Source organism: Trachypithecus francoisi, unplaced genomic scaffold (genome assembly GCF_009764315.1).
Source record: "Trachypithecus francoisi isolate TF-2019V2 unplaced genomic scaffold, Tfra_2.0 Lachesis_group16, whole genome shotgun sequence".
NCBI lineage: Eukaryota > Metazoa > Chordata > Mammalia > Primates > Cercopithecidae > Trachypithecus > Trachypithecus francoisi.
Window position 1 is genome coordinate 27,590,641 of NW_022681461.1, and position 16,397 is coordinate 27,607,037.

The following is a 16,397-nucleotide window of genomic DNA, read 5'->3' on the forward strand; positions in this document are numbered from 1 at the left end:
AATAGAAAATTCCATGGTCTCTTAGGCAGTTTAAAGCCAAAGGCAATATAAATATAAATTTGTATATTCTTCCTCTCCTACCCCTTGTCAAAGAACAGCACACCATGGAATAAGGTAATCTTAGATACAGGAAGGCCTTGGGCAGAACAGTCAGAACATATCAACAGAAGAATATGTCGTAAGAGGGCAGAGACACAAATATCTCATTCAAAGCCCTATGACTGGTTGACTTGTAGTACAGAAAAGAGTATATTTTGAGTGTAATAATCATGTTCTTAATTAAATAATGCTGAAAAATACAATGCCAAAGACATCCCCTCTGTCTCTATTAAGTAACTTGTAGCAGAGCTATACTCTGCTGAGAAAAATTAGAAAAAAAGATAACTTTTTAAAGAAAACACCTGTTTTGAAGTTATCAGAGAGATTTCCAAACAGCAAAGACATGAGGGTCCAAGATCTAAGAAAAAATGAAAGGTCAGTGAAATGAGCTCAGTATTCTTCAAGATGCTTTCCACCTTGGGGGACCTGCCTGTTCAGTTTAGATACCATTCAGAGAACAGCAGCCAAGTGGCAGAGAAACCAACAGATCTCACTGGGTTGGGAAGGTAGTAACTGAATTTCAGGGCTACCAAAGCAGACAAGACATTCAGGGACAAGTTTTCTGAGAAAAGGGAGGTATGAAAAAGTGATCCCATCACTTGTTAATCTTCTAAGGCATTTGTGAAATTCTTAAATTGCGGAGAGCAAGAGGACAAGAAGCCAAATACAAAACAAAGTGGGATTTTCAGGAATCTCATCAGCTGAAGAGACACAAACTGAAGTTTAGTACATACTAAGGAGGAGAATTCCTAGTTAAATCTGAGAGTGTATTTTTGGAGGGTATATCCTAGGTTTAGGGTAGAAGCAGAAGTAGGCCAGCATAATAGAACTATAACACTACCTCAAGTTAGCTTAATTCTGATTGAACTGAGGTGACTTGCTCTATTCTAGTTGTCTACTGGAGAATAGGTTGAATTCTCTCTAGAGGGAAATACCATCACCCCAGGATTCTATAATTTTTCATTGACAAGTCCATTATTCAGTCAAATCCACCAGACATTATCAAGAAACAGGACCAGAGGGGATGGGGGTAACAGATGATAGAAGCAGAACCACAAGTGGCCCACATATGGAGTTATCACACAAGTACTGTAAATAATTATGATTAATAATTCAATAATATGAGCACTTATGTGTTTAAGAAAACAGATATGACAGAGAATTTCACCAACGAACTCAAATCTATTCAAAAGCAAAAAAAAAATCAGGAGGAGGAATATGGAGCCTTCAAAATGGTGGAGTAAGGACCTCTGAAAATCTATTCTTCCATAAAAGCAATGAGAACACTTGCAAAAAAACTGTCACAATCAACTTTTTCAGAATTCTGGAAATTAACTAAAGGCTTTTGACAATCCAAGAGTACTTTTCCCAAGAAAAAGGACTGAATTTTGCTAAGAACAGTGACCTTTTTTCTTGCCGTAATTCCATCTCCATCTCTTCTACTCTACAAAAGATGTGAAAGCCAAGAGCTTTATAACTATGTGTTTTAAATAGCAGTAACTTAGCAGCCACTGGAAGATACAGAACAGATTTGGAGCTCCCTAAAAGCCCCATCTCTAGAGAATTGGCTTTATTTAACCTGTTTAGCAGCTTCTGGAAAACTTCATTCTCAGGGCTTGCCTTTATTTAACCTGATTGAAGTAAATCATACTCTGTATGAACAACTGTATCTGCATGGCATTTATCAAAAACAATCAGTTAAACAACTGTTTAACATTGCAGCTGCCTGAGGTGGCATTAACAGTTGAAGCTAACAAAAGGCTGACCAAAAAGAAAAGAAAAAATTTGGGGAAATGGGATATCTGTAGGGAGCTTTACAAAGTTCTAACAAAGTTCTGGAAATCTGAAAGGCCATGCAAATATAAAGAACTGTACACAGCCCCAGAAAAAAAAAAAAAAAAAAAAAACTGAGGAAGTCCTAATCTGTCACCTCTGGCTGACCTTTAGGCTCTTCATGAGCAAGAAATGGAGGCTAAGGCAAAGTTGTAAACTTCCCACTAGAGCAACAAAGACATGCCCCAACACAAACACAGAACCTGCTGTATTCTGGGGGATCTATTGGTTTAAGGCATTTAAGGAAAATCTCTGTTCAATAATTAGTTGACTGTTAATCTAGCAGAGCAGAGCCATATACAACAAAGAATATAGACTCTACGGAATTAGTCCAGGAAAGTCACTAAGCAATCGTACAGCAACAATGACAACAAAAACAAAAACAATAAACAGCACTAACAAAAAAAAAACTGGGGAGAAGAAGAATCTGTAAAACTGTATTATTCAAAATGTCCAGTTTTCAACAAAAAGTATGAGACACACAAAGATATACGAAACTATTGCCCATACACAGGATAAAAAGCAGTCAATAGAAGTTACCCCTGAGGAAGACAAGACATTGGACTTACTATGCAAAGACTTTAAGTCAATTATTACAAATATGTTTAAAGAATTAATGAAAGCCATTTCTAAATAAAGTATGAGAATGATGTCTCAATGCATAGAGAGTATCACTAAAAATACTACAAATTATAAATAAGAACCAAGTAGGAATTATGGATTTGAAAAGTATAATGAAATAAAATATTCATGAGAGGGGCTCAGCAGCAGATTGGAACTGGCAGAAGAAAGAATCACTAAACTTGAAGGCAGGTCAATTAGATTATCCAATCTGAAGAACATAAAAAAAAGATAAAAGAAAAAATGAACAGAGACTCAGAGACCTGTGGGACACCATCAAGTGTACCAACATATGCATAGTGGAAGTCTCAGAAGGGAAGAAAGAGAAAGGGGAAGAAAGAACACTTGAAAAATAGCCAAAGCCTTTTCAAACCTGATTTTTAAAAATATAAATCTGTACATTCAAGAAAGTCAAAGAACTTCAACTAGGAAAATTCAAGGAGTCACTCCTAGAAAAATTACATCTAACTATTACAAGCCAAAGACAATGAGCGAATCTTTGTAATTAATAAAATTTTTTCTTTGCTAATCAGCTGACTTTAAGGTGAGAATCTTGAAAGCAAAAGTGACTCATTATATACAAGAGAACCTCAATAATATTAACAGCTAACTCCTCATCAGAAACTATAAAGACCAGAAGATAGTGAGATGACATATATAAAAGTGTTGAAAGAAAACTAAGAATTCTGTATGCAGGAAATCTACCCTTCAGAAGCAAAGGGGAACTTATGACACTCTCAAATAAAACTAAATTCATCACCAACTACTAAAGGAAGTCCTTCAGGCTAAAAGCAAAGGGTACTAGATAGTAACTCAAATTTGTATGAAGAAATAAAAAGTACCAATAAAGATAACTGTGTAGGTAAAGAACAGAATAAGTATATTTTTATTTATCTTCTATCTGATTTAAAAGACAACCAACTGCATAAAGCAATAATTACAAAACTGTGTCAATGGCTTATAACACAAAAAGGTGCCATATTCATGATAGAATAATGGAGGAAATGAAGCATAGTTTTTGTGTGCTGTGAAATTAATATTAATATGAACTAGACTATCTTAAGTCAAGTTGTTAATTGAGGGCCAGGAGTGGTGGCTCATGCCTGAATCCCAGCACTTTGAGAGGGCAAGGTGAGAAAATGGCTTGAGCCCAGGAGTTTGAGACTAGCCTGGACAACATGTGAGACCCCACTTCTTTCTTAAAAAAAAAAAAAAAAAAGCAATCGTTTTGATCACCTCTCAGCATTTTGGCTAAGATCAAGTGTGGTATCTGTTCTTATAAGCTTAATATCTGATATGTCCTCTATCTGAGGATACTATATTAAATGGGTTTTTGGAGCAGGGAGATGGGATAGGAGCTTACTCTGTCCACTCCAGGCATTGACCTGATATTTTAGTACCTCCAGAAATGGTGCACCCCCTTTGGGAGATAACATTTTTAAAAATTACTTGTAAAAATATTTTTTAAAGGTGTTAATTGAAATCCCTGGGGCAACCACTAAGAAAATAACTTAGAAATATATAGTAAAATAAAACAAGAGAATTAAAATGGTGTATTAGAAAATAGCTATTTAACATAAAAAACAGTAATAGAAGAATAAAGGAACAAAAAGAAGATGTAGCACATACAAAAAACAAATGCTGAAATGCAAACACAAATTCTACTTTATTAATAATTATGTTAATTGTAAATGGATTTAACACTCTGATCAAATGGTAGAGATTGGTAGAATGAATTGAAAAAATGATCCAACGATATGTTGTCTCCAAGAGACACACTTTAGATTCAAATATACAAATAAGTTGAAACTGAAAGATTGGAAAATGATACACCATTCATGCAGTTCCCAAAAGAGAACTGGATATAATAATATCAGACAAAATGGACATGAGTTGCCATCTCCCACTTGGGATGACTATAATAAAAAAGAGGAAGTTAGAAATGTTGACAAGGATATGGAGAAATTGAAACCCTAATACACTGCTAGTGGGAATGTAAAATGGTGCAGCCACTTTGAAAAAGTCTGGCAATTATTAAATAGTTAAGTATAGAGTTACCATACGATCCAACAATTGCACTCCCTGGTTTATACCTTAAAGAAAATGAAAACATATGTCCACAGAAAAACTTGTTCACAAATAAAATAGCTTCATTATTATAATAGCTAAAAAATGAAAGCAATCCAAATATTCATCAGTTGATAAATGTATAAACCTTGAAAACCTTGTCTTAGTGAAAGAAGCCAGATACAGAAGACCACATATTGTATGATCTGATTTATATGAAAGGTCTAGATGGGCAAATCTATATAGATAGAAAGTAGATTAGTAGTTGTCTGGGGATGGGGTAAAGAGGGAAGAGATGGGGAAAGGGAATGGGAGTGACTGCTAATGGGTATGGAGTTTCTTTTGAGGTCATAAAAATATGTTCTAGAATTAGATAGTGGCATCTATCTAGAATTAGATAGGGGGCATCACACAGCTTCATGAGTATATTTAAAACCATTGAATTATATACTTTAAAAAATGAATTATTTGGAATGCAAATTCCGTCAATAAATCTACTATTTAAAAATGAACAAATGGAAATTCTAGAATTGAAAAATAGAATTACAGAAATTAAAAATCAATTAATGGGTTTAATAACATACTGAACATTGCCGAGAAAGATTCAAAAAAATTTTTACATTGGCCAGTAGAAAATATCCAAACTAAAGAACTGAGAACAAAAAGAAAGAGAATATTTGTAGGAGAGCATGAAGTATATATAATACATAGTAAGAACTTTTAATGTACCTATAATTGGAGTCTCAGAAAGATAGGAGAGAGAATTAGGCAGGGGCAATATTTGACAAGATAAAGATCAAGAAATTTTGAAAACTAGTGAAAGATCTCGGCTCAAAGATTAAAGAAATTTAATGAAACCCAAGCAGAATAACTGCAAAGAAGACTACACACATGCATGTTGATATGGTTTGGATATTTGTCCTCTGAAATTTCATGTTGAAATGTGATCCCCAGTGTTGGAGGTGTGACTAGTGGGAGCTGTTTGGGTCATGGGAGTCGATCCCTCATGAATGACTTGGTGCCATCCCCTTCATGATTAGTGAGTTTTTGCTCTATTAGTTCATGTAAGAACTGGTTGTTTAAAGAGCCTAGCACCTCTCTCCCCACCTCCCTCTTGTTCTGTCTCACCATGTTGACATGCCTGCTCTGCCTTTGCCTTCTGCTATGAGTAAAATCTTCCTGAGACTTCACCAGAAGATGAGCTCATGTTGGTGCCATGCTGTTAGAGCCTGCAGAACCATGAGCCAAATAAAACACTTTTCTTTATAAATTACCCCATCTCAGATATTCCTTTATAACAATGCAAAATGGACAAATACATATCATACTAAAATGCTGAAAATCAAATATGAGGAGTAAATATTAAAAGCACCTAGAGGAAAATAGTACACTTTCAAAAAAAAAAAAAATTTTTAGGACTGACATCTGACTTCTCAATAGATATGATGGAAGCCAGAATTCAGTTGAATTATATCTTTACATAAATGACTGATAAGAAAATAATTGTTCACCTAGAATTCTATTCCCAGAAAAACTATCCTTCAAATGTAAAGGAAAAAGACATTCCCAAACAAAAACTGAAAGAAATCAGCAGCAGACATGCACCAAAGACAAAATGAAACAAAACAAAAATAAAAAGCTAGATACAGAAGAATATTCTTCTAGAAAAAGAAAAACACTTCCCACCAAAGAAAATAATTCAAGAGATAAACATGGAAATGTAGAAAGGAATGAAGATGAATGGGGAAATATATGAATAAATATAGAATACTTTTTAGGATTTAAAAAAATGTAAATATAAAGCAAATACTAGGGTAGTTATGAAAATAATACAACTATCATAGTGTTAGTTGTGGGCTAAAGAAAAAAGAAACACAACTAGTAAAAGAATACAAACAGTAAGAACTCAACAACAACAAAAAGGTATATTGAGATCTGGCAAGATGGCCAAATAGGAACAGCTCTGGTCTGCAGCTTCTAGCAAGACCAATGCAGAAGGCGGGTGATTTTTGCATTTCCAACTGAGTGGTACCTGGAACCCCAGCAGGACAGAACTGTTCACTTTCCTAGAAAGGGGACTGAAACCAGGGAGCCAAGTGGTCTCACTCAGTGGGTCCCACTCCCACAGAACCCAGCAAGCTAAGAAACTGGCTTGAAATTCTCAATGCCAGCACAATAGTCTGAAGTTGACCTGGGATGATGGAGTTTGGTGTGAGGGGGCATCCACCATTACTGAGGCTTGTGTAGGCAGTTTTTCCCTGACAGTGCTAAGGAAACTGGGAAGTTCAGACTGGGCAGAACTCACCACAGTGTGGCAAAGCAGCTCTGGCCAGACTGCCTCTCTAAATTACTCCTCGTTAGGCAGGATCTCTCAAAGAAAGGTAGCAGCTTATAGATAAAAATCCCATCTCCCTGGGACAGAGCCCCTGGGGGAAGGGGTGGCTGTGGGTGCAACTTCAGCAGACTTAAATATCCCTCCCTGCCAGCTCTGAAGAAAGCAGTGGATCCTGACAGGGAGGATTCTCCCAGCACAGTGCTCAAGCTCTGCTAAGGGACAGACTACCTTCTCAAGTGGGTCCCTGACTCTCATGCCTCCTAACTGGGAGAGACCTCTCAGCAGGGGCCAACAGATACCTCTTATAGGAGAGCTCTGGCTGGCATCTGGCAGGCGTCCCTCCGGGACAAAGCTTCCAGAGAAAGGAGCAGGCAGCAATCTTTGCTATTCTGCTGCCTCTGATACCCAGGCAAACAGGGTCTGGAATGGACCTCCAGCAAACTGCAGCAGACCTGCAGAAGAGGGGCCTGACTGTTAGAAGAAAAACTAACAGACAGAAAACAATAATACCAACATCAACACAAAGGACCCCCACACAAAAACCCCATCCAAAGGTCATCAGCCTCAAAGATCAAAGGTAGAGAAACTCATGAAGATGAGGAAAAACCAGCACAAAAATGCTGAAAATTCAAAAAATCACAATGCTGCTGCTTCTCTAAATGATCACAACTCTTCTCCAGCAAGGGCACAAAACTGGATGGAGAATGAGTTTGACAAATTGGCAGAAGTAGGCTTCAGAAGGTAGGTAATAACAAACTCCTCTGGGGTAAAGGAGCATGTTCTAACCCAATGCAAAGAAGCTGAGAACCTTGATAAAAGGTTACAGAAACTGCTAACTACAATAACTGGTTTAAAGAAGAACATAAATGACCTGATGGAGCTGAAAAAAACAGCACAAGAACTTTGTGAAGCATACACAAGGATCAATAGCCAAATCAAGCAGAAGAAAGAATATCAGAAATTGAAGATCAACTTACTGAAATAAGGCGTGAAGACAAGATTACAGGGAAAAAAAAAAAAAAGGAATGAACAAAGTCTCCAAGAAGTATGGGACTATGTGAAAAGACCAAACATAGGACTGATTTGTATACCTGAGAGTGAGGGGAAGAATGGAGCCAAGTTGGAAAACACTCTTCATGATTATTATCCCGGAGAACTTCCCCAACCTAGTAAGACAGGCCAACATTCAAATTCAGGAGATACAGAAAACACCACTAAGATACTCCACGATCAGAGCAACATGAAGACACATAATCATCAGATTCTTCAAGGTTGAAATGAAAGAAAAATTGTTAAGGGCAGCCACAGAGAAAGGTCAGGTTTCTTAGAAAGGGAAGCCCATCAGACTAACAGCGGATCTCTCAGCAGAAACCCTACAAGTCAGAAGAGAGTGGGGGCCTGTATTCAACATTCTTAAAGAAAAGAATTTGCAATCAAGAATTTCATATCCAGCCAAACCAAGCTTCATAAGTGAAGGAGAAATAAAATCCTTTACAGACAAGCAAATGCTGAGGGATTTTGTTACCACCAGGCCTGCCCTACAAGAGATCCTGAAGGAAGCACTAAATATGGAAAGGAAAAACCAGTACCAGCCACTGCAAATACATACCAAATTATAAAGACCGTTGACATTATGAAGAAACTACATCAACTAATGGGCAAAATAACCAGCTACCATCATAATGACAGAATCAAATTCACACATAATATTAATCTTAAATGTAAATGGGCTAAATGCCCCAATTAAAAGACACAGACTGGCAAATTGGATAGAGTCAAGACTCCTCCGTGTGCTGTATTCAGGAGACCCATCTCACATGCAAAGACACACATAGGCTCAAAATAAAAGGATGGAGGAATATTTACCAAGCAAATGCAAAGGGAAAAAAAAAGCAAGGGTTTGCAATCCTAGTCTCTGATAAAGCAGAATTTAAACCAACAATGATCAAAACAGACAAAGAAGGGCAGAAGGGCATTACATAATGGTAAAGGGATCAATTCAACAAGAAGAGCTAACTATCCTAAATATATATGTACTCAATACACGAGTACCCAGATTCATAAAGCAAGTTCTTAGAGATGTACAAAGAGACTTAGACTCACAGACAATAATAGTGGAAGACTTTAACACCCCATTGTCAATATTAGACAGATCAATGAGACAGAAAATTAACAGGGATATCCAGGACTTGAACTCAGCTCTGGACCAAGTGGACCTAATAGATATCTACAGAACTCTCCACCCAAAATCAACAGAATATACATTCTTCTCAGCAACACATTGCACTTATGCTAAAATTGACCACATAATTGGAAGTAAAACACTCCTCAGTAAATGCAAAAGAATGGAAATCATAACAGTTTCTCAGACCACAGGGCAATCAAATTAGGACTCAGGATTGGGAAACCCACTCAAAACTGCACAACTACATGGAAACTGAACAACCTGCTCCTGAATGACTACTGGGTAAATAACAAAATGAAGGCAGAAATAAAGATGTTTTTTGAAACCAATGAGAACAAAGACACGGCGTACCAGAATCTCTGGGACACAACCAAAGCAGTGTTAGAGGGAAATTTATAGCACTAAATGCCCACAGGAGAAAGCGGGAAAGATCTAAAATCGACACCCTAACATCACAATTAAAAGAACTAGAGAAGCAAGAGGAAACAAATTCAAAAGCTAGAAGACAAGAAATAACTAAGATCACAGCAGAACTGAAGGAGATAGAGACATGAAAGACCCTTCAAGAAATCAATGAATCCAGGAGCTGGTTTTTAAAAAATATCAACAAAATAAATAGACCACTAGCCAGACTAATAAAGAAGAAAAGAGAGAAGAATAAAATAGATGCAATAAAAAATGATAAAGGGGATATCACAACTGATTCTACAGAAATACAAACTACCATCAGAGAATACTATAAAAACCTCTACACAAATAAACTAGAAAATCTAGAAGAAATGGATAAATTCCTGGACACATACACCCTCCCAAGACTAAATCAGGAGGAAGTAGAATCCCTGAATAGACCAATAACGAGTTCTAAAATTGAGGCAGTAATTAATAGCCTACCAACCAAAAAAAGCCCAGGACCAGATGGATTCACAGCTGATTTCTACCAGAGGTACAAAGAGGAGCTGTTCCCATTCCTTCTGAAACTATTCCAAACAATAGAAAAAGAGAGACTCCTCCCTAACTCATTTTATGAGGCCAGCATCATTCTGACACCAAAACCTGGCAGACAAACAACAAAAAGAGAAAATTTCAGGCCAATGTCCCTGATGAGCATCGATGCAAAAATCCTCAATAAAATAGTGACAAACCAAATCCAGCAGCACATCAAAAAGCCTATCCATCACAATCAAGTTAGCTTCATCCCTGGGACATCAGGCTGGTTTGACATATACAAATCAATAAATGTAATCTATCACATAAACAGAACCAGTGACAAAAACCATATGATTATCTCAATAGATTGAGAAAAGGCCTTCAATAATATTCAACACCCCTTCATGCTAAAAACTCTCAATAAACTAGGTATTCATGTGAGATACCTCAAAATAATAAGAGCTATTTAAGACAAACCCACAGCCAGTATCATACCGAATGGGCAAAAGCTGGAAGCATTCCCTTTGAAAACTGGCAAAGACAAGGATACCCTCTCTCACCATTCCTATTCAACATTGTATTGGAAGTTCTGGCCAGGGCAATCAGGCAAGAGAAAGAAAGAAAAGGTACTCAGACAGGAAGAGAGGAAGTCAAATTGTCTGTTTATAGATGACATGATTATATATTTTAAAAACCCCATTGTCTCAGCCCCAAAACTCCTTAAGCTGATAATCAACTTGAGCAAAGTCTCAGGATACAAAATCCATATGCAAAAATCACAAGCATCCCTATACACCAATAATAGACAAGCAGAGAGCCAAATCACGACTGAACTTCCCATTCACAATTGCTGCAAAGAAAATAGAATACCTAGGAATACAACTTACAAGGGATGTGAAGGACCTCTTTAAAAAGAACTACAAACCGCTGCTCAAGAAAATAAGAGAGGACAAAAACAAATGGAAAAAAAATTCCATGCTTATCAATAGGAAGAATCAATATCATGAAAATGGCCATACTGCCCAAAGTAATTTATAGATTCAATGCTATTCCCATCAAGCTACCATTGACTTTCTTCACAGAATTAGAAAAAAACTACTTTAAGTTTCATATGGTACCAAAAGAGAGCCTGTATAGCCAAGACAATCTTAAGCAAAAAACAAAGCTGGAGGCATCACGTTACCTGACTTCAAACTATACTACAAGCCTACAGTAACCAAAACAGCATGGTACTGATATCAAAACAGATATATACACCAATGGAACAGAACAGTAGCCTCAGAAATAACACCACACATCTACAACCATTTAATCTTCGACACACCTGATAAAAGCAAGCAATGGGGAAAGGATTCCCTATGTAATAAGTGTTGCTGGGAAAACTGACTGGCCATATGCAGAAAACTGAAACTGGACCCCTTCTTTACACCTTATACAAAATTAACTCAAGTTGGATTAAAGACTTAAATGTAAAACCTAAAACCATAAAAACCGTGAAGAAAACCTAGGCAACCATTCAGAAAATAGGCATGGGCAAAGACTTCATGACTAAAACACCAAAAGCAATTGCAACAAAAGCCAAAATTGACAAATGGGATCTAATTAAACTAAAGAGCTGAAAGTGTCATCAGAGTATTCCTACAGACTAGGAGAAAATTTTTGCAATCTATCAATCTGACAAAGGTGTAATATCTACAATCTGCAATGAACCTAAACAAATTTACAAGAAAAAAAAAACAACCCCATCGAAAAGTGGCTGAAGGATATGAACAGACACTTCTCAAAAGAAGACATTTATATGGCCAACAAACATATGAAAAAAAGCTCATCATTACTGGTCATTAGAGAAATGCAAATCAAAACCACAATGAGATACTATCTATCTCATGCCAGTTAGAATGGTGATCATTAAAAAGTCAGAAAACAACAGATGAGAGAGGATGTGGAAAAACAGGAATGCTTTTACACTGTTGGTGGGAGTGTAAATTAGTTCAACCATTGTGGAAGACCGTGTGGCAACTCTTCAAGAATCTAGAACCAGAAATACCATTTGACCCAACAATCCCATTACTGGGTATATACCTAAAGGATTATAAATCATTCTACTGTAAAGACACGAGCACACGTATGTTTATTGCAGCACTATTTACAATAGTAAAGACTTGGAACCAATCCAAATGCCCATCAATGATAGACTGGATAAATAAAATGTGGCACGTATACACCATGGAATACTATGCAGCCATAGAAATGAATGAGTTCATGTCCTTTGGAGGGACATGGATGAAGCTGGAAAGCATCATTCTCAGCAGACTAATACAGGAACAGAAAACCAAACACTGCATGTTCTCACTCATAAGTAGGAGTTGAACAATGAGAACACGTGGACACAGGGAGGGGAGCATCACACACCAGGACCTGTCGGGGGGTAGGGGGAAAGGGAAGGGAGAGCATTAGAACAAATATCTAATGCCTGCAGGGCTTAAAACCTAGATGATGGGATGATAGGTGCAGCAAAGCACCATGGCACATGTATACCTATGTAACAAACCTGTATGTTCTGCACTTGCATCCCAGAATTTAATGTAAAAAAAAGAATATTTTATCCATTTATCCTTTTTTCTTGCATTTTCAGGTGTTTTATAGCCAGAGTGGACAGTGATCTCTCGTGTATTTTTTTTTTTTTTTTTGCTAGAAAGAGGTCCATGATTATTTTTCTTCATCTTTCTACACACTGTACCCATTCTGGGTGGAATTTTATAGGAGCATATATCTTCTGGCTAGGAGTTTGAAATGTAATATTTAGTTTTTGCACTAGATTTTAAGTTTTGTTTTTTCTTTCATTTGTAGAAACAAATACCTTAGTTGTGTTCCTAATTTTGAGGAAATTTATGCCTCATTTTATTTATTTATTTTTTTGAGACCGAGTCTCGCTCTGTTGCCCAGGCTGGAGTGCAGTGGCATGATCTCAGCTCACTGCAAGCTCTGCCTCCCAGGTTCATGCCATTCTCCTGCCTCAGCCTCCCGCGTAGCTGGGACTACAGGTGCCTGCTACCACACCTGGCTAATTTGTGTGTGTGTGTGTGTGTGTGTGTGTGTGTGTGTGGTGTGTGTGTGTGTGTTTAGTAGAGACGGGGTTTCACCACATTAGCCAGAATGGTCTCAATATCCTGACCTCGTAATCCGCCCGCCTCAGCTTCCCAAAGTGCTGGGATTACAAGTGTGAGCCACCATGCCAGGCCCCACCTCATTTTAGTATTGATATGTTAGCTAGAGATAGATCTCCAATGTCTTAGGTAATTTTGATAAAGTTGGTGGGTACATTTAATTTTAAGTAAATACATTTTTTACAATAACATCTTAACCAATGTTTCCTATGATAAGTGTTCTTAGTCTGAAGGTTGTAAGTTGATAATCTTTGGAAATATTAAAACAAAATTTTCAATGTTGCACAAAAAAAGCCTGTATTTTAGACTTCACTTTGTTGGCAATCCTGGGTGACAATATTCTATATGCCAGCCTAGTCACTTACGGTTCTTCAAAAGCTGCCACACTGTTTAATGGCTCCATACTTCACACCAGCCATTCCCTCATCCTGGAATGCTTCCTTCCTCCCTACCATTCTTGATGAACTCACACTCATCCTTTAAGATATCCACAAGGAGAGCTTGCTGTGTGGTTTCATTATCTCTAGGACTTAACCCTTATTACTTATTATAACTCTGGGGCAATTATTTCATGTATAATGCATAGTGGGTATTCAGGAAATATGGAATAGAACAAGATCCTAGGGATCCTGGACTATATACCATTTCTGATTGCTCTCAGTTATGAGAGGTTTAATTCTTATATACATGTAGCTTCTGATGCTGGTGATTTTAACAAATAAGTGCATGCTTTAGAGGAACCTTCATTTGTTTATGCATTAATGTTTGAATGGGTACCTGCCATGATTTGGATGGCAACTCCAAAACTCGTGAGTTGGAAACTTGATTCCCCAGTGCAGCGGTGTTGAAAGGAAGGGCCTAATGGGAGATGTTTGGGTCATGGGGGCACTGCCCTTATTAATGGATTAATGCCATTATCATGGGAGTAGGTTCCTTATTAAAGTATGAGTTTGGTTCCCTCTTTCTCTTTCCCTCACCCTCTCTCTGCCCCTTCCACCATGGGATGATGTAGCAAGAAGGCTCTCATTAGATGTCAGAACCTTGATCTTAGACTTTCCAGCCCCCAGAACTGTAAGGATATAAGTTTACGTTCCATATAAATTACTCAATCTCAGGCATTCTGTTATAGCAGCACAAAATGGATTGAGACAATAACCCTTGTCACATTGCAATCTGAGTGCCAGTACATCACCCATATCGAGCTTACACCATTAGAGGCTAGGACAAAGGAAAACCACTCCTTTGTGGCGTTTAGGATACATCATAAGTGTGTGGGCTACACCCTGGGGTTACACATACAACATTGTTGTACAGACACTAGAAATAGATCAGAAAAAGTTTAGATGTTTTCTGCTGGATCAATTTCTAGGAATGTTCCAAAATACCAATCATTGTATTTTCTAGAACAAGACGCTCTGCTTTGGTGTGAAGGGTCTTTGGTTTAGAAAAACTGTGCTTTTCACGTGTAAGTTGTCACAGCTGTTCCAGGTCGTGTGTGGTCTCTTGGTAGCATGTAGGTTCGGAAACCCTAGTGAGGCAGTGTAGGCAGAATATATAGCCATTAGAACCCAGTCAAATGTGAGATTAAGTCTCTGCTCTACGAGTTACTACTGTGCGGCCCTGGAAAGGCACTTAACTTCTCTAAGCTTCCGCTTCCTCCTCTGAAACATGGGAACTTTCACTTACCTTACAGGTTATAGAAAGGATGTTGAGATTCCCAGCACAGTGCCTACATATGGCAAATATCCAATATAGGAGTGCCCCCTTTATCTATGTTTTTGCTTTCCATGGTTTCGGTTACCCACAGTCAGCTGTGGCCCAAAAATATTAAATGGAAAATTCCAGAAATAAACAATTCATCAGTTTTAAACTATGTACTGTTGTGAGTAGCATGATGAAATCTTCCACTGTTCCACTCTGTCCCGAGCAGGACACAAATCATCTCTTTGTCCAATGTGTCCATGCGTCTACACTCTCTGCCTGTGAGTCACTTAGTAGCCATCTTGGTTATCAGATTGACTGTCATGGTATCACAGTTCTTGTGTCCAAGTAACCTTTATTTTACTTAATGATGGCCCCAAAGTGCAAGAGTAGCGATGCTGACAATTTAGATACGGCAAAGAGAAGCCATAAAGTGCTTCAAGTGAAAAGGTGAAAGGTTGTGACTTAACAAGGAAAGGAAAAATCTGAAGTTGCTAAGATCTACAGTAAGAACAAATCTTCTGTCTGTGAAATTGATAATATATTGTAGTTATTCTGTTATTGGTCATTTTTAGTGTGTGCATAATTTATAGATTAAACCTTATTATAGGTATGTGTGTATGGGAAAAAATATATTGTATGTAGGGTTTAATACTGCTTTTGGTTTCAGGCATCCACTAGACATCTAGGAACATATGCCCTGCAGATAAGGGGGAACTACTGTAAATAATCACTGATATTATATTTCCCTAGAAAATCAGTTATTAAAGTAATTTCAGGAACAAGAACAAAACACCTTCAACCTAATGCTATATTTGTAGGTACCCTGGGCACAGTATAGCAAAACTTGTTTTTCTTATTTACATAGTTGTACATGGGAATAAAAAGATATAAGTGGTAAAAGATTTAGTTAGAAAAGTGGAAGGTGTCTTGAGAAATTTTTGAAAATCTATATTGAAGCAAATGAAATAGAGAATAAAGAAGGCAGACCCTAGAAAAAATTTACTTTAAAAATCAGAATTTTCTATGTTGTGCACCAGAGAATTTTATTTAATGTGTCAAATATTCACTCAAAATAAATGTTGAACACACTAAGTTTATGCATTCAAATTTTTCCACAATATATTCATATAACAACATGCACTCAGTTTTTGCTCTGAAGTTTCACCCGAGGTAGCTGAAGCATCTTTCAAAGTTTTTAAGAAGACAAAGCAAACACAACCACATTATTTTCTTCAGACAAAGCAATACTGTGTTAGCTAAAGTGTGTCCACATAACCCAGAAATAATGTAAATATAGGAGTAGAACTAGGAGCAATTTAATATCTACTATATGTGCTTTTGTTAGATTTTCATAGACTGTGTATTTATGAGGAGAATGTAGGACATGGTCTACCAGTCAAGCAAGCTCACTTAGCATATTTACATGAGGAGCAGGACAGGTCTTGGTTGTCAGTCATTT

The 16,397-nt window shown here is 37.3% G+C and overlaps 1 protein-coding gene and 1 non-coding gene across 4 annotated transcripts in view; one reads left to right on the forward strand and one right to left on the reverse strand.

The window, feature by feature from the left end:
* Nucleotides 1-16,397, reverse strand: part of MAMDC2 (MAM domain containing 2) — a 183,422-nt gene that overhangs the window by 32,758 nt on the left and 134,267 nt on the right. The gene's annotated exons all lie outside the window — the stretch shown is intronic.
* LOC117099524 lies at nt 3,785-3,975 on the forward strand. The gene has a single exon (XR_004443858.1). It is a non-coding gene; the product is annotated as a U2 spliceosomal RNA (small nuclear RNA).